This window comes from Emys orbicularis, chromosome 23, assembly GCF_028017835.1.
Source record: "Emys orbicularis isolate rEmyOrb1 chromosome 23, rEmyOrb1.hap1, whole genome shotgun sequence".
Taxonomy (NCBI): Eukaryota; Metazoa; Chordata; order Testudines; family Emydidae; genus Emys; species Emys orbicularis.
The window spans coordinates 20,738,500-20,761,595 of NC_088705.1; positions in this window are offsets into that span (position 1 = coordinate 20,738,500).

Sequence of the window (23,096 nt, forward strand, 5' to 3'; positions counted from 1 at the left end):
TGAAGCATGTTTCCATGAGAACTTTGTCATAGCAGTGATCAGGAATGTGTTTCTCATTTTTCGTCTTTCTCACAAACCCAGCTCTACCAATCGTTTAGCACTGTCTTGTAATTCTTTTCAGACGAAGATTCCTTCAAAAATTTATCACTAGCATAGTTCAGCAATGTATTTCTCCTTTTCAGTATTCTCACAAAGGTATCTCTTCCAAACCACTAGCAGACAATACTAATGTCTTTTGGAGCGTGACTCCTTGGGAGAATTGTCCCTAGCAGAGATCAGGACTAAAGCTCTCATGATTCCTTTTCACACAAACCAATCTCTACCATCTGACCAGTAGTGCGTGCTAGTGGCGTTCAAGCAAAGGTTCCTTGAAAAAATGGTCACTACCGCAGCTCAGAAAGCATTTTCATATTTTTTGTTTTTCTGACTAAGTGATCTCCACCAAAGCATGAGCAGAGCATTCTGATGTCTTTTGAACCATGAGTCCATGTGAAATTTTCACTGTCACAGAGCAGGAATATAATTCGCATTATCCACTTTTCTCAGGAACCGATCGCTTTCAAACCACTAACAGAGCATCCTTTTGGCTTTTAGAAGATGATTCCTTGCGAAATTTTTCCCTAACTCAGATAAGCAATGCATTTCGCATTTTCAGTATTCTCAGAAATGCATCTCTCCCAAACCACAAGCAAACAATACGAGTGTCTTTTGAAGCGTGATTCCATGTGAAATTTGTCCCTAGCCCACTTCGGGAATGAATCGCTCACGATCCTTTTTCTCAAGAACCGATTTCTACCCCTGACCAGTAGTGCATCCTCGTGGCGATTAAGCAAAGATTCCTTGGAAAAAATGTCACTAGCACAATTCACAAAGGATTTTGCACATTTTCTTTGTCTTTCTCACGAACCGATCTCTTTGAAACCGGCAGGGGACATTCCTCATAAGGAATGTTTTTAGACAAAGAGTCCTTGAGAAATTACTCCCTAGAACCGAGCAGGAATAAATATCGGATTTTCATATAGCTCACCAACCGATCTCGTCCAAATGAGAATTATAGCATCCTAATCGCTCTTGAAGCAGTATTCCTTGAGAAATTGTCACTAGCACAGCTCAGGAAGTCTTTTCACATTGTTTGTATTTCTCACGAACCGATCCCTAGCAAATGATTAGCAGAGCATCCTAATGTCTTTTGAAGCATGATTACATGAGCAATGTTTCAGTAGCACAGATCAGGAATTAATTTCTCTTTGTTCGTCTGTCTGACGACCCGATCGCTTTCAAACCGGCAGGAGACAATCCTAATGGCTTTTAGAAGAAGAGTCCCCGAGAAATTTATTAGTACCACAGATCAGGAATGTATAGCTCATTTTTCACGGACCGATCACTTCCAAACCAGTAGCAATGCATCCCAATGGCCTTCAAAGCATGATTCCATGAGAAATTTGTCAGTAGCGTAGTTCATAGAATCGAATTTTTCGAAACCATTTGCAGTGCATCCTATGGTGTTTTCAAGAATGAGCCCATGAAAGAGTAGTCACCAGCACAGATCAGGAACGATTATCTCATTTTTGACTTTCTCACCAGCCGATCTCTTTCAAAGCGGCAGGAGACATTCCTTATGGCTTTCAGACGAAGAGTCCTTGAGAAATTGCTCCCTAGAGAAGAGCAGGAATGAATATCTGATTTTCCGATTGCTCACGAACCGATCTCTGTCAAATGAGCATTATCGCATCCTAAGCGCTATTGAAGCGTGGCTCCTTGTGAACTAGCTCAGGAACGAATCTCTCATGTTTCCTTTTCTCACGAGCCGATCTTCACAAAGGGAACGGTAATGCATAGTGGCGTTTAAACAAAGAGTCCCTGAAAAATTTGTCACTAGCACAGCTCAGGAAGTATTTTCATATTTTTTGTATTTCTCACTAACTGATCTCTAACAAACCACTAGCAGAGCATCCTAGTCACTTTAGAAGCATGAGTCCATGAGACATTTCTCACTATCACAGAGCAGGAATATAATTCGCATTATCCATATCTCTCAGGAACCGATCTCTTATAAACCACTCGCAGAGCATCCTAATGGCTTTTTGAAGATGATTCCTTGCAAAATATTTTCCTTAGCTCAGATCAGGAATGTATTTCTCATTTTCAGTAGTCTCACAAATCCATCTCTTCCAAACTGCAAGCAGACAATACTAATGTCTTTTGAAGCGTGATTCCTTGTGACATTTGTCCCCAGCAGAGATCAGGAAAGAATCGCTCATGTTCCCTTTTCACACTAACTGATCCCTACCAACAGACCAGTAGTGCCTCCTAGTGGCGTTTAAACAAAGAGTCCTTGAAAAAAATGTGTCACTTGTGCAGCTCAGGAAGCATTTTCATATTTTTTGTATTGCTCACTAACTGACCTCTAACAAACCACTAGCAGAGCATCCTAGTCACTTTAGAAGCATGAGTCCATGAGACATTTCTCACTATCACAGAGCAGGACTATAATTCGCATTATCCATATCTCTCAGGAACCGATCTCTTATAAACCACTCGCAGAGCATCCTAATGGCTTTTTAAAGATGATTCCTTGCAAAATATTTTCCTTAGCTCAGATCAGGAATGTATTTCTCATTTTCAGTAGTCTCACAAATCCATCTCTTCCAAACTACAAGCAGACAATACTAATGTCTTTTTTGAAGCGTGATTCCTTGTGACATTTGTCCCCAGCAGAGATCAGGAAAGAATCTCTCATGTTCCCTTTTCACACTAACCGATCCCTACCAACAGACCAGTAGTGCCTCCTAGTGGCGTTTAAACAAAGAGTCCTTGAAAAAAATGTGTCACTTGTGCAGCTCAAGAAGCATTTTCATATTTTTTGTATTTCTCACTAAGTGATCTCTACCAAGCCGTGAGCAGAGCATCCTGATGTCTCTTGAAGGGCGATTCCATGTGAAATTTGTCCGTAGCCCAGATCAGGAATTCTTCCCTCATGTTTCTTTTTCTCACGAACCGATCTCAACCAACTGACCAGGAGTGCATCCTCGTACCGTTTAAACAAATATTCCTTGAGAAATTGGTCGCTAGCGCAGCTCAGGAGGGATTTGCACATTTGTTCGTTTCTCACTAATAGATCTCGTCCAAACCATTAGCATAGCATCCTGGAGCCTTTTGAAGCATGTTTCCATGAGAACTTTGTCATAGCAGTGATCAGGAATGTGTTTCTGATTTTTCGTCTTTCTCACAAACCCAGCTCTACCAATCGTTTAGCACTGTCTTGTAATTCTTTTCAGACGAAGATTCCTTCAAAAATTTATCACTAGCATAGTTCAGCAATGTATTTCTCCTTTTCAGTATTCTCACAAAGGTATCTCTTCCAAACCACTAGCAGACAATACTAATGTCTTTTGGAGCGTGACTCCTTGGGAGAATTGTCCCTAGCAGAGATCAGGACTAAAGCTCTCATGATTCCTTTTCACACAAACCAATCTCTACCATCTGACCAGTAGTGCGTGCTAGTGGCGTTCAAGCAAAGGTTCCTTGAAAAAATGGTCACTACCGCAGCTCAGAAAGCATTTTCATATTTTTTGTTTTTCTGACTAAGTGATCTCCACCAAAGCATGAGCAGAGCATTCTGATGTCTTTTGAACCATGAGTCCATGTGAAATTTTCACTGTCACAGAGCAGGAATATAATTCGCATTATCCACTTTTCTCAGGAACCGATTGCTTTCAAACCACTAACAGAGCATCCTTTTGGCTTTTAGAAGATGATTCCTTGCGAAATTTTTCCCTAACTCAGATAAGCAATGCATTTCGCATTTTCAGTATTCTCAGAAATGCATCTCTCCCAAACCACAAGCAAACAATACGAGTGTCTTTTGAAGCGTGATTCCATGTGAAATTTGTCCCTAGCCCACTTCGGGAATGAATCGCTCACGATCCTTTTTCTCAAGAACCGATTTCTACCCCTGACCAGTAGTGCATCCTCGTGGCGATTAAGCAAAGATTCCTTGGAAAAAATGTCACTAGCACAATTCACAAAGGATTTTGCACATTTTCTTTGTCTTTCTCACGAACCGATCTCTTTGAAACCGGCAGGGGACATTCCTCATAAGGAATGTTTTTAGACAAAGAGTCCTTGAGAAATTACTCCCTAGAACCGAGCAGGAATAAATATCGGATTTTCATATAGCTCACCAACCGATCTCGTCCAAATGAGAATTATAGCATCCTAATCGCTCTTGAAGCAGTATTCCTTGAGAAATTGTCACTAGCACAGCTCAGGAAGTCTTTTCACATTGTTTGTATTTCTCACTAACCGATCCCTAGCAAATGATTAGCAGAGCATCCTAATGTCTTTTGAAGCATGATTACATGAGCAATGTTTCAGTAGCACAGATCAGGAATTAATTTCTCTTTGTTCGTCTGTCTGACGACCCGATCGCTTTCAAACCGGCAGGAGACAATCCTAATGGCTTTTAGAAGAAGAGTCCCCGAGAAATTTATTAGTACCACAGATCAGGAATGTATAGCTCATTTTTCACGGACCGATCACTTCCAAACCAGTAGCAATGCATCCCAATGGCCTTCAAAGCATGATTCCATGAGAAATTTGTCAGTAGCGTAGTTCATAGAATCGAATTTTTCGAAACCATTTGCAGTGCATCCTATGGTGTTTTCAAGAATGAGCCCATGAAAGAGTAGTCACCAGCACAGATCAGGAACGATTATCTCATTTTTGACTTTCTCACCAGCCGATCTCTTTCAAAGCGGCAGGAGACATTCCTTATGGCTTTCAGACGAAGAGTCCTTGAGAAATTGCTCCCTAGAAAAGAGCAGGAATGAATATCTGATTTTCCTATTGCTCACGAACCGATCTCTGTCAAATGAGCATTATCGCATCCTAAGCGCTATTGAAGCGTGGCTCCTTGTGAACTAGCTCAGGAACGAATCTCTCATGTTTCCTTTTCTCACGAGCCGATCTTCACAAAGGGAACGGTAATGCATAGTGGCGTTTAAACAAAGAGTCCCTGAAAAATTTGTCACTAGCACAGCTCAGGAAGTATTTTCATATTTTTTGTATTTCTCACTAACTGATCTCTAACAAACCACTAGCAGAGCATCCTAGTCACTTTAGAAGCATGAGTCCATGAGACATTTCTCACTATCACAGAGCAGGAATATAATTCGCATTATCCATATCTCTCAGGAACCGATCTCTTATAAACCACTCGCAGAGCATCCTAATGGCTTTTTGAAGATGATTCCTTGCAAAATATTTTCCTTAGCTCAGAACAGGAATGTATTTCTCATTTTCAGTAGTCTCACAAATCCATCTCTTCCAAACTGCAAGCAGACAATACTAATGTCTTTTGAAGCGTGATTCCTTGTGACATTTGTCCCCAGCAGAGATCAGGAAAGAATCGCTCATGTTCCCTTTTCACACTAACTGATCCCTACCAACAGACCAGTAGTGCCTCCTAGTGGCGTTTAAACAAAGAGTCCTTGAAAAAAATGTGTCACTTGTGCAGCTCAGGAAGCATTTTCATATTTTTTGTATTGCTCACTAACTGACCTCTAACAAACCACTAGCAGAGCATCCTAGTCACTTTAGAAGCATGAGTCCATGAGACATTTCTCACTATCACAGAGCAGGACTATAATTCGCATTATCCATATCTCTCAGGAACCGATCTCTTATAAACCACTCGCAGAGCATCCTAATGGCTTTTTAAAGATGATTCCTTGCAAAATATTTTCCTTAGCTCAGATCAGGAATGTATTTCTCATTTTCAGTAGTCTCACAAATCCATCTCTTCCAAACTACAAGCAGACAATACTAATGTCTTTTTTGAAGCGTGATTCCTTGTGACATTTGTCCCCAGCAGAGATCAGGAAAGAATCTCTCATGTTCCCTTTTCACACTAACCGATCCCTACCAACAGACCAGTAGTGCCTCCTAGTGGCGTTTAAACAAAGAGTCCTTGAAAAAAATGTGTCACTTGTGCAGCTCAAGAAGCATTTTCATATTTTTTGTATTTCTCACTAAGTGATCTCTACCAAGCCGTGAGCAGAGCATCCTGATGTCTCTTGAAGGGCGATTCCATGTGAAATTTGTCCGTAGCCCAGATCAGGAATTCTTCCCTCATGTTTCTTTTTCTCACGAACCGATCTCAACCAACTGACCAGGAGTGCATCCTCGTACCGTTTAAACAAATATTCCTTGAGAAATTGGTCGCTAGCGCAGCTCAGGAGGGATTTGCACATTTGTTCGTTTCTCACTAATAGATCTCGTCCAAACCATTAGCATAGCATCCTGGAGCCTTTTGAAGCATGTTTCCATGAGAACTTTGTCATAGCAGTGATCAGGAATGTGTTTCTGATTTTTCGTCTTTCTCACAAACCCAGCTCTACCAATCGTTTAGCACTGTCTTGTAATTCTTTTCAGACGAAGATTCCTTCAAAAATTTATCACTAGCATAGTTCAGCAATGTATTTCTCCTTTTCAGTATTCTCACAAAGGTATCTCTTCCAAACCACTAGCAGACAATACTAATGTCTTTTGGAGCGTGACTCCTTGGGAGAATTGTCCCTAGCAGAGATCAGGACTAAAGCTCTCATGATTCCTTTTCACACAAACCAATCTCTACCATCTGACCAGTAGTGCGTGCTAGTGGCGTTCAAGCAAAGGTTCCTTGAAAAAATGGTCACTACCGCAGCTCAGAAAGCATTTTCATATTTTTTGTTTTTCTGACTAAGTGATCTCCACCAAAGCATGAGCAGAGCATTCTGATGTCTTTTGAACCATGAGTCCATGTGAAATTTTCACTGTCACAGAGCAGGAATATAATTCGCATTATCCACTTTTCTCAGGAACCGATCGCTTTCAAACCACTAACAGAGCATCCTTTTGGCTTTTAGAAGATGATTCCTTGCGAAATTTTTCCCTAACTCAGATAAGCAATGCATTTCGCATTTTCAGTATTCTCAGAAATGCATCTCTCCCAAACCACAAGCAAACAATACGAGTGTCTTTTGAAGCGTGATTCCATGTGAAATTTGTCCCTAGCCCACTTCGGGAATGAATCGCTCACGATCCTTTTTCTCAAGAACCGATTTCTACCCCTGACCAGTAGTGCATCCTCGTGGCGATTAAGCAAAGATTCCTTGGAAAAAATGTCACTAGCACAATTCACAAAGGATTTTGCACATTTTCTTTGTCTTTCTCACGAACCGATCTCTTTGAAACCGGCAGGGGACATTCCTCATAAGGAATGTTTTTAGACAAAGAGTCCTTGAGAAATTACTCCCTAGAACCGAGCAGGAATAAATATCGGATTTTCATATAGCTCACCAACCGATCTCGTCCAAATGAGAATTATAGCATCCTAATCGCTCTTGAAGCAGTATTCCTTGAGAAATTGTCACTAGCACAGCTCAGGAAGTCTTTTCACATTGTTTGTATTTCTCACTAACCGATCCCTAGCAAATGATTAGCAGAGCATCCTAATGTCTTTTGAAGCATGATTACATGAGCAATGTTTCAGTAGCACAGATCAGGAATTAATTTCTCTTTGTTCGTCTGTCTGACGACCCGATCGCTTTCAAACCGGCAGGAGACAATCCTAATGGCTTTTAGAAGAAGAGTCCCCGAGAAATTTATTAGTACCACAGATCAGGAATGTATAGCTCATTTTTCACGGACCGATCACTTCCAAACCAGTAGCAATGCATCCCAATGGCCTTCAAAGCATGATTCCATGAGAAATTTGTCAGTAGCGTAGTTCATAGAATCGAATTTTTCGAAACCATTTGCAGTGCATCCTATGGTGTTTTCAAGAATGAGCCCATGAAAGAGTAGTCACCAGCACAGATCAGGAACGATTATCTCATTTTTGACTTTCTCACCAGCCGATCTCTTTCAAAGCGGCAGGAGACATTCCTTATGGCTTTCAGACGAAGAGTCCTTGAGAAATTGCTCCCTAGAAAAGAGCAGGAATGAATATCTGATTTTCCTATTGCTCACGAACCGATCTCTGTCAAATGAGCATTATCGCATCCTAAGCGCTATTGAAGCGTGGCTCCTTGTGAACTAGCTCAGGAACGAATCTCTCATGTTTCCTTTTCTCACGAGCCGATCTTCACAAAGGGAACGGTAATGCATAGTGGCGTTTAAACAAAGAGTCCCTGAAAAATTTGTCACTAGCACAGCTCAGGAAGTATTTTCATATTTTTTGTATTTCTCACTAACTGATCTCTAACAAACCACTAGCAGAGCATCCTAGTCACTTTAGAAGCATGAGTCCATGAGACATTTCTCACTATCACAGAGCAGGAATATAATTCGCATTATCCATATCTCTCAGGAACCGATCTCTTATAAACCACTCGCAGAGCATCCTAATGGCTTTTTGAAGATGATTCCTTGCAAAATATTTTCCTTAGCTCAGATCAGGAATGTATTTCTCATTTTCAGTAGTCTCACAAATCCATCTCTTCCAAACTGCAAGCAGACAATACTAATGTCTTTTGAAGCGTGATTCCTTGTGACATTTGTCCCCAGCAGAGATCAGGAAAGAATCGCTCATGTTCCCTTTTCACACTAACCGATCCCTACCAACAGACCAGTAGTGCCTCCTAGTGGCGTTTAAACAAAGAGTCCTTGAAAAAAATGTGTCACTTGTGCAGCTCAGGAAGCATTTTCATATTTTTTGTATTGCTCACTAACTGACCTCTAACAAACCACTAGCAGAGCATCCTAGTCACTTTAGAAGCATGAGTCCATGAGACATTTCTCACTATCACAGAGCAGGACTATAATTCGCATTATACATATCTCTCAGGAACCGATCTCTTATAAACCACTCGCAGAGCATCCTAATGGCTTTTTAAAGATGATTCCTTGCAAAATATTTTCCTTAGCTCAGATCAGGAATGTATTTCTCATTTTCAGTAGTCTCACAAATCCATCTCTTCCAAACTACAAGCAGACAATACTAATGTCTTTTTTGAAGCGTGATTCCTTGTGACATTTGTCCCCAGCAGAGATCAGGAAAGAATCTCTCATGTTCCCTTTTCACACTAACCGATCCCTACCAACAGACCAGTAGTGCCTCCTAGTGGCGTTTAAACAAAGAGTCCTTGAAAAAAATGTGTCACTTGTGCAGCTCAGGAAGCATTTTCATATTTTTTGTATTTCTCACTAAGTGATCTCTACCAAGCCGTGAGCAGAGCATCCTGATGTCTCTTGAAGGGCGATTCCATGTGAAATTTGTCCGTAGCCCAGATCAGGAATTCTTCCCTCATGTTTCTTTTTCTCACGAACCGATCTCAACCAACTGACCAGTAGTGCATCCTCGTACCGTTTAAACAAATATTCCTTGAGAAATTGGTCGCTAGCGCAGCTCAGGAGGGATTTGCACATTTGTTCGTTTCTCACTAATAGATCTCGTCCAAACCATTAGCATAGCATCCTGGAGCCTTTTGAAGCATGTTTCCATGAGAACTTTGTCATAGCAGTGATCAGGAATGTGTTTCTCATTTTTCGTCTTTCTCACAAACCCAGCTCTACCAATCGTTTAGCACTGTCTTGTAATTCTTTTCAGACGAAGATTCCTTCAAAAATTTATCACTAGCATAGTTCAGCAATGTATTTCTCCTTTTCAGTATTCTCACAAAGGCATCTCTTCCAAACCACTAGCAGACAATACTAATGTCTTTTGGAGCGTGACTCCTTGGGAGAATTGTCCCTAGCAGAGATCAGGACTAAAGCTCTCATGATTCCTTTTCACACAAACCAATCTCTACCATCTGACCAGTAGTGCGTGCTAGTGGCGTTCAAGCAAAGGTTCCTTGAAAAAATGGTCACTACCGCAGCTCAGAAAGCATTTTCATATTTTTTGTTTTTCTGACTAAGTGATCTCCACCAAAGCATGAGCAGAGAATTCTGATGTCTTTTGAACCATGAGTCCATGTGAAATTTTCACTGTCACAGAGCAGGAATATAATTCGCATTATCCATTTTTCTCAGGAACCGATCGCTTTCAAACCACTAACAGAGCATCCTTTTGGCTTTTAGAAGATGATTCCTTGCGAAATTTTTCCCTAACTCAGATAAGCAATGCATTTCGCATTTTCAGTATTCTCAGAAATGCATCTCTCCCAAACCACAAGCAAACAATACGAGTGTCTTTTGAAGCGTGATTCCATGTGAAATTTGTCCCTAGCCCACTTCGGGAATGAATCGCTCACGATCCTTTTTCTCAAGAACCGATTTCTACCCCTGACCAGTAGTGCATCCTCGTGGCGATTAAGCAAAGATTCCTTGGAAAAAATGTCACTAGCACAATTCACAAAGGATTTTGCACATTTTCTTTGTCTTTCTCACGAACCGATCTCTTTGAAACCGGCAGGGGACATTCCTCATAAGGAATGTTTTTAGACAAAGAGTCCTTGAGAAATTACTCCCTAGAACCGAGCAGGAATAAATATCGGATTTTCATATAGCTCACCAACCGATCTCGTCCAAATGAGAATTATAGCATCCTAATCGCTCTTGAAGCAGTATTCCTTGAGAAATTGTCACTAGCACAGCTCAGGAAGTCTTTTCACATTGTTTGTATTTCTCACTAACCGATCCCTAGCAAATGATTAGCAGAGCATCCTAATGTCTTTTGAAGCATGATTACATGAGCAATGTTTCAGTAGCACAGATCAGGAATTAATTTCTCTTTGTTCGTCTGTCTGACGACCCGATCGCTTTCAAACCGGCAGGAGACAATCCTAATGGCTTTTAGAAGAAGAGTCCCCGAGAAATTTATTAGTACCACAGATCAGGAATGTATAGCTCATTTTTCACGGACCGATCACTTCCAAACCAGTAGCAATGCATCCCAATGGCCTTCAAAGCATGATTCCATGAGAAATTTGTCAGTAGCGTAGTTCATAGAATCGAATTTTTCGAAACCATTTGCAGTGCATCCTATGGTGTTTTCAAGAATGAGCCCATGAAAGAGTAGTCACCAGCACAGATCAGGAACGATTATCTCATTTTTGACTTTCTCACCAGCCGATCTCTTTCAAAGCGGCAGGAGACATTCCTTATGGCTTTCAGACGAAGAGTCCTTGAGAAATTGCTCCCTAGAGAAGAGCAGGAATGAATATCTGATTTTCCTATTGCTCACGAACCGATCTCTGTCAAATGAGCATTATCGCATCCTAAGCGCTATTGAAGCGTGGCTCCTTGTGAACTAGCTCAGGAACGAATCTCTCATGTTTCCTTTTCTCACGAGCCGATCTTCACAAAGGGAACGGTAATGCATAGTGGCGTTTAAACAAAGAGTCCCTGAAAAATTTGTCACTAGCACAGCTCAGGAAGTATTTTCATATTTTTTGTATTTCTCACTAACTGATCTCTAACAAACCACTAGCAGAGCATCCTAGTCACTTTAGAAGCATGAGTCCATGAGACATTTCTCACTATCACAGAGCAGGAATATAATTCGCATTATCCATATCTCTCAGGAACCGATCTCTTATAAACCACTCGCAGAGCATCCTAATGGCTTTTTGAAGATGATTCCTTGCAAAATATTTTCCTTAGCTCAGATCAGGAATGTATTTCTCATTTTCAGTAGTCTCACAAATCCATCTCTTCCAAACTGCAAGCAGACAATACTAATGTCTTTTGAAGCGTGATTCCTTGTGACATTTGTCCCCAGCAGAGATCAGGAAAGAATCGCTCATGTTCCCTTTTCACACTAACCGATCCCTACCAACAGACCAGTAGTGCCTCCTAGTGGCGTTTAAACAAAGAGTCCTTGAAAAAAATGTGTCACTTGTGCAGCTCAGGAAGCATTTTCATATTTTTTGTATTGCTCACTAACTGACCTCTAACAAACCACTAGCAGAGCATCCTAGTCACTTTAGAAGCATGAGTCCATGAGACATTTCTCACTATCACAGAGCAGGACTATAATTCGCATTATACATATCTCTCAGGAACCGATCTCTTATAAACCACTCGCAGAGCATCCTAATGGCTTTTTAAAGATGATTCCTTGCAAAATATTTTCCTTAGCTCAGATCAGGAATGTATTTCTCATTTTCAGTAGTCTCACAAATCCATCTCTTCCAAACTACAAGCAGACAATACTAATGTCTTTTTTGAAGCGTGATTCCTTGTGACATTTGTCCCCAGCAGAGATCAGGAAAGAATCTCTCATGTTCCCTTTTCACACTAACCGATCCCTACCAACAGACCAGTAGTGCCTCCTAGTGGCGTTTAAACAAAGAGTCCTTGAAAAAAATGTGTCACTTGTGCAGCTCAGGAAGCATTTTCATATTTTTTGTATTTCTCACTAAGTGATCTCTACCAAGCCGTGAGCAGAGCATCCAGATGTCTCTTGAAGGGCGATTCCATGTGAAATTTTTCCGTAGCCCAGATCAGGAATTTTTCCCTCATGTTTCTTTTTCTCACGAACCGATCTCAACCAACTGACCAGTAGTGCATCCTCGTACCGTTTAAACAAATATTCCTTGAGAAATTGGTCGCTAGCGCAGCTCAGGAGGGATTTGCACATTTGTTCGTTTCTCACTAATAGATCTCGTCCAAACCATTAGCATAGCATCCTGGAGCCTTTTGAAGCATGTTTCCATGAGAACTTTGTCATAGCAGTGATCAGGAATGTGTTTCTCATTTTTCGTCTTTCTCACAAACCCAGCTCTACCAATCGTTTAGCACTGTCTTGTAATTCTTTTCAGACGAAGATTCCTTCAAAAATTTATCACTAGCATAGTTCAGCAATGTATTTCTCCTTTTCAGTATTCTCACAAAGGCATCTCTTCCAAACCACTAGCAGACAATACTAATGTCTTTTGGAGCGTGACTCCTTGGGAGAATTGTCCCTAGCAGAGATCAGGACTAAAGCTCTCATGATTCCTTTTCACACAAACCAATCTCTACCATCTGACCAGTAGTGCGTGCTAGTGGCGTTCAAGCAAAGGTTCCTTGAAAAAATGGTCACTACCGCAGCTCAGAAAGCATTTTCATATTTTTTGTTTTTCTGACTAAGTGATCTCCACCAAAGCATGAGCAGAGAATTCTGATGTCTTTTGAACCATGAGTCCATGTGAAATTTTCACTGTCACAGAGCAGGAATATAATTCGCATTATCCATTTTTCTCAGGAACCGATCGCTTTCAAACCACTAACAGAGCATCCTTTTGGCTTTTAGAAGATGATTCCTTGCGAAATTTTTCCCTAACTCAGATAAGCAATGCATTTCGCATTTTCAGTATTCTCAGAAATGCATCTCTCCCAAACCACAAGCAAACAATACGAGTGTCTTTTGAAGCGTGATTCCATGTGAAATTTGTCCCTAGCCCACTTCGGGAATGAATCGCTCACGATCCTTTTTCTCAAGAACCGATTTCTACCCCTGACCAGTAGTGCATCCTCGTGGCGATTAAGCAAAGATTCCTTGGAAAAAATGTCACTAGCACAATTCACAAAGGATTTTGCACATTTTCTTTGTCTTTCTCACGAACCGATCTCTTTGAAACCGGCAGGGGACATTCCTCATAAGGAATGTTTTTAGACAAAGAGTCCTTGAGAAATTACTCCCTAGAACCGAGCAGGAATAAATATCGGATTTTCATATAGCTCACCAACCGATCTCGTCCAAATGAGAATTATAGCATCCTAATCGCTCTTGAAGCAGTATTCCTTGAGAAATTGTCACTAGCACAGCTCAGGAAGTCTTTTCACATTGTTTGTATTTCTCACTAACCGATCCCTAGCAAATGATTAGCATAGCATCTTAATGTCTTTTGAAGCATGATTACATGATCAGGAATTAATTTCTCTTTGTTCGTCTGTCTGACGACCCGATCGCTTTCAAACCGGCAGGAGACAATCCTAATGGCTTTTAGAAGAAGAGTCCCCGAGAAATTTATTAGTACCACAGATCAGGAATGTATAGCTCATTTTTCACGGACCGATCACTTCCAAACCAGTAGCAATGCATCCCAATGGCCTTCAAAGCATGATTCCATGAGAAATTTGTCAGTAGCGTAGTTCATAGAATCGAATTTTTCGAAACCATTTGCAGTGCATCCTATGGTGTTTTCAAGAATGAGCCCATGAAAGAGTAGTCACCAGCACAGATCAGGAACGATTATCTCATTTTTGACTTTTTCACCAGCCGATCTCTTTCAAAGCGGCAGGAGACATTCCTTAGGGCTTTCAGACGAAGAGTCCTTGAGAAATTGCTCCCTAGAAAAGAGCAGGAATGAATATCTGATTTTCCTATTGCTCACGAACCGATCTCTGTCAAATGAGCATTATCGCATCCTAAGCGCTATTGAAGCGTGGCTCCTTGTGAACTAGCTCAGGAACGAATCTCTCATGTTTCCTTTTCTCACGAGCCGATCTTCACAAAGGGAACGGTAATGCATAGTGGCGTTTAAACAAAGAGTCCCTGAAAAATTTGTCACTAGCACAGCTCAGGAAGTATTTTCATATTTTTTGTATTTCTCACTAACTGATCTCTAACAAACCACTAGCAGAGCATCCTAGTCACTTTAGAAGCATGAGTCCATGAGACATTTCTCACTATCACAGAGCAGGAATATAATTCGCATTATCCATATCTCTCAGGAACCGATCTCTTATAAACCACTCGCAGAGCATCCTAATGGCTTTTTGAAGATGATTCCTTGCAAAATATTTTCCTTAGCTCAGATCAGGAATGTATTTCTCATTTTCAGTAGTCTCACAAATCCATCTCTTCCAAACTGCAAGCAGACAATACTAATGTCTTTTGAAGCGTGATTCCTTGTGACATTTGTCCCCAGCAGAGATCAGGAAAGAATCGCTCATGTTCCCTTTTCACACTAACCGATCCCTACCAACAGACCAGTAGTGCCTCCTAGTGGCGTTTAAACAAAGAGTCCTTGAAAAAAATGTGTCATTTGTGCAGCTCAGGAAGCATTTTCATATTTTTTGTATTTCTCACTAAGTGATCTCTACCAAGCCGTGAGCAGAGCATCCTGATGTCTCTTGAAAGGCGATTCCATGTGAAATTTGTCCGTAGCCCAGATCAGGAATTCTTCCCTCATGTTTCTTTTTCTCACGAACCGATCTCAACCAACTGACCAGTAGTGCATCCTCGTACCGTTTAAACAAATATTCCTTGAGAAATTGGTCGCTAGCGCAGCTCAGGAGGGATTTGCACATTTGTTCGTTTCTCACTAATAGATCTCGTCCAAACCATTAGCATAGCATCCTGGAGCCTTTTGAAGCATGAGTCCATGAGAACTTTGTCATAGCAGTGATCAGGAATGTGTTTCTCATTTTTCGTCTTTCTCACAAACCCAGCTCTACCAATCGTTTAGCACTGTCTTGTAATTCTTTTCAGACGAAGATTCCTTCAAAAATTTATCACTAGCATAGTTCAGCAATGTATTTCTCCTTTTCAGTATTCTCACAAAGGTATCTCTTCCAAACCACTAGCAGACAATACTAATGTCTTTTGGAGCGTGACTCCTTGGGAGAATTGTCCCTAGCAGAGATCAGGACTAAAGCTCTCATGATTCCTTTTCACACAAACCAATCTCTACCATCTGACCAGTAGTGCGTGCTAGTGGCGTTCAAGCAAAGGTTCCTTGAAAAAATGGTCACTACCGCAGCTCAGAAAGCATTTTCATATTTTTTGTTTTTCTGACTAAGTGATCTCCACCAAAGCATGAGCAGAGCATTCTGATGTCTTTTGAACCATGAGTCCATGTGAAATTTTCACTGTCACAGAGCAGGAATATAATTCGCATTATCCACTTTTCTCAGGAACCGATCGCTTTCAAACCACTAACAGAGCATCCTTTTGGCTTTTAGAAGATGATTCCTTGCGAAATTTTTCCCTAACTCAGATAAGCAATGCATTTCGCATTTTCAGTATTCTCAGAAATGCATCTCTCCCAAACCACAAGCAAACAATACGAGTGTCTTTTGAAGCGTGATTCCATGTGAAATGTGTCCCTAGCCCACTTCGGGAATGAATCGCTCACGATCCTTTTTCTCAAGAACCGATTTCTACCCCTGACCAGTAGTGCATCCTCGTGGCGATTAAGCAAAGATTCCTTGGAAAAAAATGTCACTAGCACAATTCACAAAGGATTTTGCACATTTTCTTTGTCTTTCTCACGAACCGATCTCTTTGAAACCGGCAGGGGACATTCCTCATAAGGAATGTTTTTAGACAAAGAGTCCTTGAGAAATTACTCCCTAGAACCGAGCAGGAATAAATATCGGATTTTCATATAGCTCACCAACCGATCTCGTCCAAATGAGAATTATAGCATCCTAATCGCTCTTGAAGCAGTATTCCTTGAGAAATTGTCACTAGCACAGCTCAGGAAGTCTTTTCACATTGTTTGTATTTCTCACTAACCGATCCCTAGCAAATGATTAGCAGAGCATCCTAATGTCTTTTGAAGCATGATTACATGAGCAATGTTTCAGTAGCACAGATCAGGAATTAATTTCTCTTTGTTCGTCTGTCTGACGACCCGATCGCTTTCAAACCGGCAGGAGACAATCCTAATGGCTTTTAGAAGAAGAGTCCCCGAGAAATTTATTAGTACCACAGATCAGGAATTTATAGCTCATTTTTCACGGACCGATCACTTCCAAACCAGTAGCAATGCATCCCAATGGCCTTCAAAGCATGATTCCATGAGAAATTTGTCAGTAGCGTAGTTCATAGAATCGAATTTTTCGAAACCATTTGCAGTGCATCCTATGGTGTTTTCAAGAATGAGCCCAGGAAAGAGTAGTCACCAGCACAGATCAGGAACGATTATCTCATTTTTGACTTTCTCACCAGCCGATCTCTTTCAAAGCGGCAGGAGACATTCCTTATGGCTTTCAGACGAAGAGTCCTTGAGAAATTGCTCCCTAGAAAAGAGCAGGAATGAATATCTGATTTTCCTATTGCTCACGAACCGATCTCTGTCAAATGAGCATTATCGCATCCTAAGCGCTATTGAAGCGTGGCTCCTTGTGAACTAGCTCAGGAACGAATCTCTCAAGTTTCCTTTTCTCACGAGCCGATCTTCACAAAGGGAACGGTAATGCATAGTGGCGTTTAAACAAAGAGTCCCTGAAAAATTTGTCACTAGCACAGCTCAGGAAGTATTTTCATATTTTTTGTATTTCTCACTAACTGATCTCTAACAAACCACTAGCAGAGCATCCTAGTCACTTTAGAAGCATGAGTCCATGAGACATTTCTCACTATCACAGAGCAGGACTATAATTCGCATTATCCATATCTCTCAGGAACCGATCTCTTATAAACCACTCGCAGAGCATCCTAATGGCTTTTTAAAGATGATTCCTTGCAAAATATTTTCCTTAGCTCAGATCAGGAATGTATTTCTCATTTTCAGTAGTCTCACAAATCCATCTCTTCCAAACTACAAGCAGACAATACTAATGTCTTTTTTGAAGCGTGATTCCTTGTGACATTTGTCCCCAGCAGAGATCAGGAAAGAATCTCTCATGTTCCCTTTTCACACTAACCGATCCCTACCAACAGACCAGTAGTGCCTCCTAGTGGCGTTTAAACAAAGAGTCCTTGAAAAAAATGTGTCACTTGTGCAGCTCAGGAAGCATTTTCATATTTTTTGTATTTCTCACTAAGTGATCTCTACCAAGCCGTGAGCAGAGCATCCTGATGTCTCTTGAAAGGCGATTCCATGTGCAATTTGTCCGTAGCCCAGATCTGGAATTCTTCCCTCATGTTTCTTTTTCTCACGAACCGATCTCAACCAACTGACCAGTAGTGCATCCTCGTACCGTTTAAACAAATATTCCTTGAGAAATTGGTCGCTAGCGCAGCTCAGGAGGGATTTGCACATTTGTTCGTTTCTCACTAATAGATCTCGTCCAAACCATTAGCATAGCATCCTGGAGCCTTTTGAAGCATGTTTCCATGAGAACTTTGTCATAGCAGTGATCAGGAATGTGTTTCTCATTTTTCGTCTTTCTCACAAACCCAGCTCTACCAATCGTTTAGCACTGTCTTGTAATTCTTTTCAGACGAAGATTCCTTCAAAAATTTATCACTAGCATAGTTCAGCAATGTATTTCTCCTTTTCAGTATTCTCACAAAGGTATCTCTTCCAAACCACTAGCAGACAATACTAATGTCTTTTGGAGCGTGACTCCTTGGGAGAATTGTCCCTAGCAGAGATCAGGACTAAAGCTCTCATGATTCCTTTTCACACAAACCAATCTCTACCATCTGACCAGTAGTGCGTGCTAGTGGCGTTCAAGCAAAGGTTCCTTGAAAAAATGGTCACTACCGCAGCTCAGAAAGCATTTTCATATTTTTTGTTTTTCTGACTAAGTGATCTCCACCAAAGCATGAGCAGAGCATTCTGATGTCTTTTGAACCATGAGTCCATGTGAAATTTTCACTGTCACAGAGCAGGAATATAATTCGCATTATCCACTTTTCTCAGGAACCGATCGCTTTCAAACCACTAACAGAGCATCCTTTTGGCTTTTAGAAGATGATTCCTTGCGAAATTTTTCCCTAACTCAGATAAGCAATGCATTTCGCATTTTCAGTATTCTCAGAAATGCATCTCTCCCAAACCACAAGCAAACAATACGAGTGTCTTTTGAAGCGTGATTCCATGTGAAATGTGTCCCTAGCCCACTTCGGGAATGAATCGCTCACGATCCTTTTTCTCAAGAACCGATTTCTACCCCTGACCAGTAGTGCATCCTCGTGGCGATTAAGCAAAGATTCCTTGGAAAAAAATGTCACTAGCACAATTCACAAAGGATTTTGCACATTTTCTTTGTCTTTCTCACGAACCGATCTCTTTGAAACCGGCAGGGGACATTCCTCATAAGGAATGTTTTTAGACAAAGAGTCCTTGAGAAATTACTCCCTAGAACCGAGCAGGAATAAATATCGGATTTTCATATAGCTCACCAACCGATCTCGTCCAAATGAGAATTATAGCATCCTAATCGCTCTTGAAGCAGTATTCCTTGAGAAATTGTCACTAGCACAGCTCAGGAAGTCTTTTCACATTGTTTGTATTTCTCACTAACCGATCCCTAGCAAATGATTAGCAGAGCATCCTAATGTCTTTTGAAGCATGATTACATGAGCAATGTTTCAGTAGCACAGATCAGGAATTAATTTCTCTTTGTTCGTCTGTCTGACGACCCGATCGCTTTCAAACCGGCAGGAGACAATCCTAATGGCTTTTAGAAGAAGAGTCCCCGAGAAATTTATTAGTACCACAGATCAGGAATGTATAGCTCATTTTTCACGGACCGATCACTTCCAAACCAGTAGCAATGCATCCCAATGGCCTTCAAAGCATGATTCCATGAGAAATTTGTCAGTAGCGTAGTTCATAGAATCGAATTTTTCGAAACCATTTGCAGTGCATCCTATGGTGTTTTCAAGAATGAGCCCATGAAAGAGTAGTCACCAGCACAGATCAGGAACGATTATCTCATTTTTGACTTTCTCACCAGCCGATCTCTTTCAAAGCGGCAGGAGACATTCCTTATGGCTTTCAGACGAAGAGTCCTTGAGAAATTGCTCCCTAGAAAAGAGCAGGAATGAATATCTGATTTTCCTATTGCTCACGAACCGATCTCTGTCAAATGAGCATTATCGCATCCTAAGCGCTATTGAAGCGTGGCTCCTTGTGAACTAGCTCAGGAACGAATCTCTCATGTTTCCTTTTCTCACGAGCCGATCTTCACAAAGGGAACGGTAATGCATAGTGGCGTTTAAACAAAGAGTCCCTGAAAAATTTGTCACTAGCACAGCTCAGGAAGTATTTTCATATTTTTTGTATTTCTCACTAACTGATCTCTAACAAACCACTAGCAGAGCATCCTAGTCACTTTAGAAGCATGAGTCCATGAGACATTTCTCACTATCACAGAGCAGGACTATAATTCGCATTATCCATATCTCTCAGGAACCGATCTCTTATAAACCACTCGCAGAGCATCCTAATGGCTTTTTAAAGATGATTCCTTGCAAAATATTTTCCTTAGCTCAGATCAGGAATGTATTTCTCATTTTCAGTAGTCTCACAAATCCATCTCTTCCAAACTACAAGCAGACAATACTAATGTCTTTTTTGAAGCGTGATTCCTTGTGACATTTGTCCCCAGCAGAGATCAGGAAAGAATCGCTCATGTTCCCTTTTCACACTAACCGATCCCTACCAACAGACCAGTAGTGCCTCCTAGTGGCGTTTAAACAAAGAGTCCTTGAAAAAAATGTGTCACTTGTGCAGCTCAGGAAGCATTTTCATATTTTTTGTATTTCTCACTAAGTGATCTCTACCAAGCCGTGAGCAGAGCATCCTGATGTCTCTTGAAGGGTGATTCCATGTGAAATTTGTCCGTAGCCCAGATCAGGAATCCTTCCCTCATGTTTCTTTTTCTCACGAACCGATCTCAACCAACTGACCAGGAGTGCATCCTCGTACCGTTTAAACAAATATTCCTTGAGAAATTGGTCGCTAGCGCAGCTCAGGAGGGATTTGCACATTTGTTCGTTTCTCACTAATAGATCTCGTCCAAACCATTAGCATAGCATCCTGGAGCCTTTTGAAGCATGTTTCCATGAGAACTTTGTCATAGCAGTGATCAGGAATGTGTTTCTCATTTTTCGTCTTTCTCACAAACCCAGCTCTACCAATCGTTTAGCACTGTCTTGTAATTCTTTTCAGACGAAGATTCCTTCAAAAATTTATCACTAGCATAGTTCAGCAATGTATTTCTCCTTTTCAGTATTCTCACAAAGGTATCTCTTCCAAACCACTAGCAGACAATACTAATGTCTTTTGGAGCGTGACTCCTTGGGAGAATTGTCCCTAGCAGAGATCAGGACTAAAGCTCTCATGATTCCTTTTCACACAAACCAATCTCTACCATCTGACCAGTAGTGCGTGCTAGTGGCGTTCAAGCAAAGGTTCCTTGAAAAAATGGTCACTACCGCAGCTCAGAAAGCATTTTCATATTTTTTGTTTTTCTGACTAAGTGATCTCCACCAAAGCATGAGCAGAGCATTCTGATGTCTTTTGAACCATGAGTCCATGTGAAATTTTCACTGTCACAGAGCAGGAATATAATTCGCATTATCCACTTTTCTCAGGAACCGATCGCTTTCAAACCACTAACAGAGCATCCTTTTGGCTTTTAGAAGATGATTCCTTGCGAAATTTTTCCCTAACTCAGATAAGCAATGCATTTCGCATTTTCAGTATTCTCAGAAATGCATCTCTCCCAAACCACAAGCAAACAATACGAGTGTCTTTTGAAGCGTGATTCCATGTGAAATGTGTCCCTAGCCCACTTCGGGAATGAATCGCTCACGATCCTTTTTCTCAAGAACCGATTTCTACCCCTGACCAGTAGTGCATCCTCGTGGCGATTAAGCAAAGATTCCTTGGAAAAAAATGTCACTAGCACAATTCACAAAGGATTTTGCACATTTTCTTTGTCTTTCTCACGAACCGATCTCTTTGAAACCGGCAGGGGACATTCCTCATAAGGAATGTTTTTAGACAAAGAGTCCTTGAGAAATTACTCCCTAGAACCGAGCAGGAATAAATATCGGATTTTCATATAGCTCACCAACCGATCTCGTCCAAATGAGAATTATAGCATCCTAATCGCTCTTGAAGCAGTATTCCTTGAGAAATTGTCACTAGCACAGCTCAGGAAGTCTTTTCACATTGTTTGTATTTCTCACTAACCGATCCCTAGCAAATGATTAGCAGAGCATCCTAATGTCTTTTGAAGCATGATTACATGAGCAATGTTTCAGTAGCACAGATCAGGAATTAATTTCTCTTTGTTCGTCTGTCTGACGACCCGATCGCTTTCAAACCGGCAGGAGACAATCCTAATGGCTTTTAGAAGAAGAGTCCCCGAGAAATTTATTAGTACCACAGATCAGGAATGTATAGCTCATTTTTCACGGACCGATCACTTCCAAACCAGTAGCAATGCATCCCAATGGCCTTCAAAGCATGATTCCATGAGAAATTTGTCAGTAGCGTAGTTCATAGAATCGAATTTTTCGAAACCATTTGCAGTGCATCCTATGGTGTTTTCAAGAATGAGCCCATGAAAGAGTAGTCACCAGCACAGATCAGGAACGATTATCTCATTTTTGACTTTCTCACCAGCCGATCTCTTTCAAAGCGGCAGGAGACATTCCTTATGGCTTTCAGACGAAGAGTCCTTGAGAAATTGCTCCCTAGAAAAGAGCAGGAATGAATATCTGATTTTCCTATTGCTCACGAACCGATCTCTGTCAAATGAGCATTATCGCATCCTAAGCGCTATTGAAGCGTGGCTCCTTGTGAACTAGCTCAGGAACGAATCTCTCATGTTTCCTTTTCTCACGAGCCGATCTTCACAAAGGGAACGGTAATGCATAGTGGCGTTTAAACAAAGAGTCCCTGAAAAATTTGTCACTAGCACAGCTCAGGAAGTATTTTCATATTTTTTGTATTTCTCACTAACTGATCTCTAACAAACCACTAGCAGAGCATCCTAGTCACTTTAGAAGCATGAGTCCATGAGACATTTCTCACTATCACAGAGCAGGACTATAATTCGCATTATCCATATCTCTCAGGAACCGATCTCTTATAAACCACTCGCAGAGCATCCTAATGGCTTTTTAAAGATGATTCCTTGCAAAATATTTTCCTTAGCTCAGATCAGGAATGTATTTCTCATTTTCAGTAGTCTCACAAATCCATCTCTTCCAAACTACAAGCAGACAATACTAATGTCTTTTTTGAAGCGTGATTCCTTGTGACATTTGTCCCCAGCAGAGATCAGGAAAGAATCGCTCATGTTCCCTTTTCACACTAACCGATCCCTACCAACAGACCAGTAGTGCCTCCTAGTGGCGTTTAAACAAAGAGTCCTTGAAAAAAATGTGTCACTTGTGCAGCTCAGGAAGCATTTTCATATTTTTTGTATTTCTCACTAAGTGATCTCTACCAAGCCGTGAGCAGAGCATCCTGATGTCTCTTGAA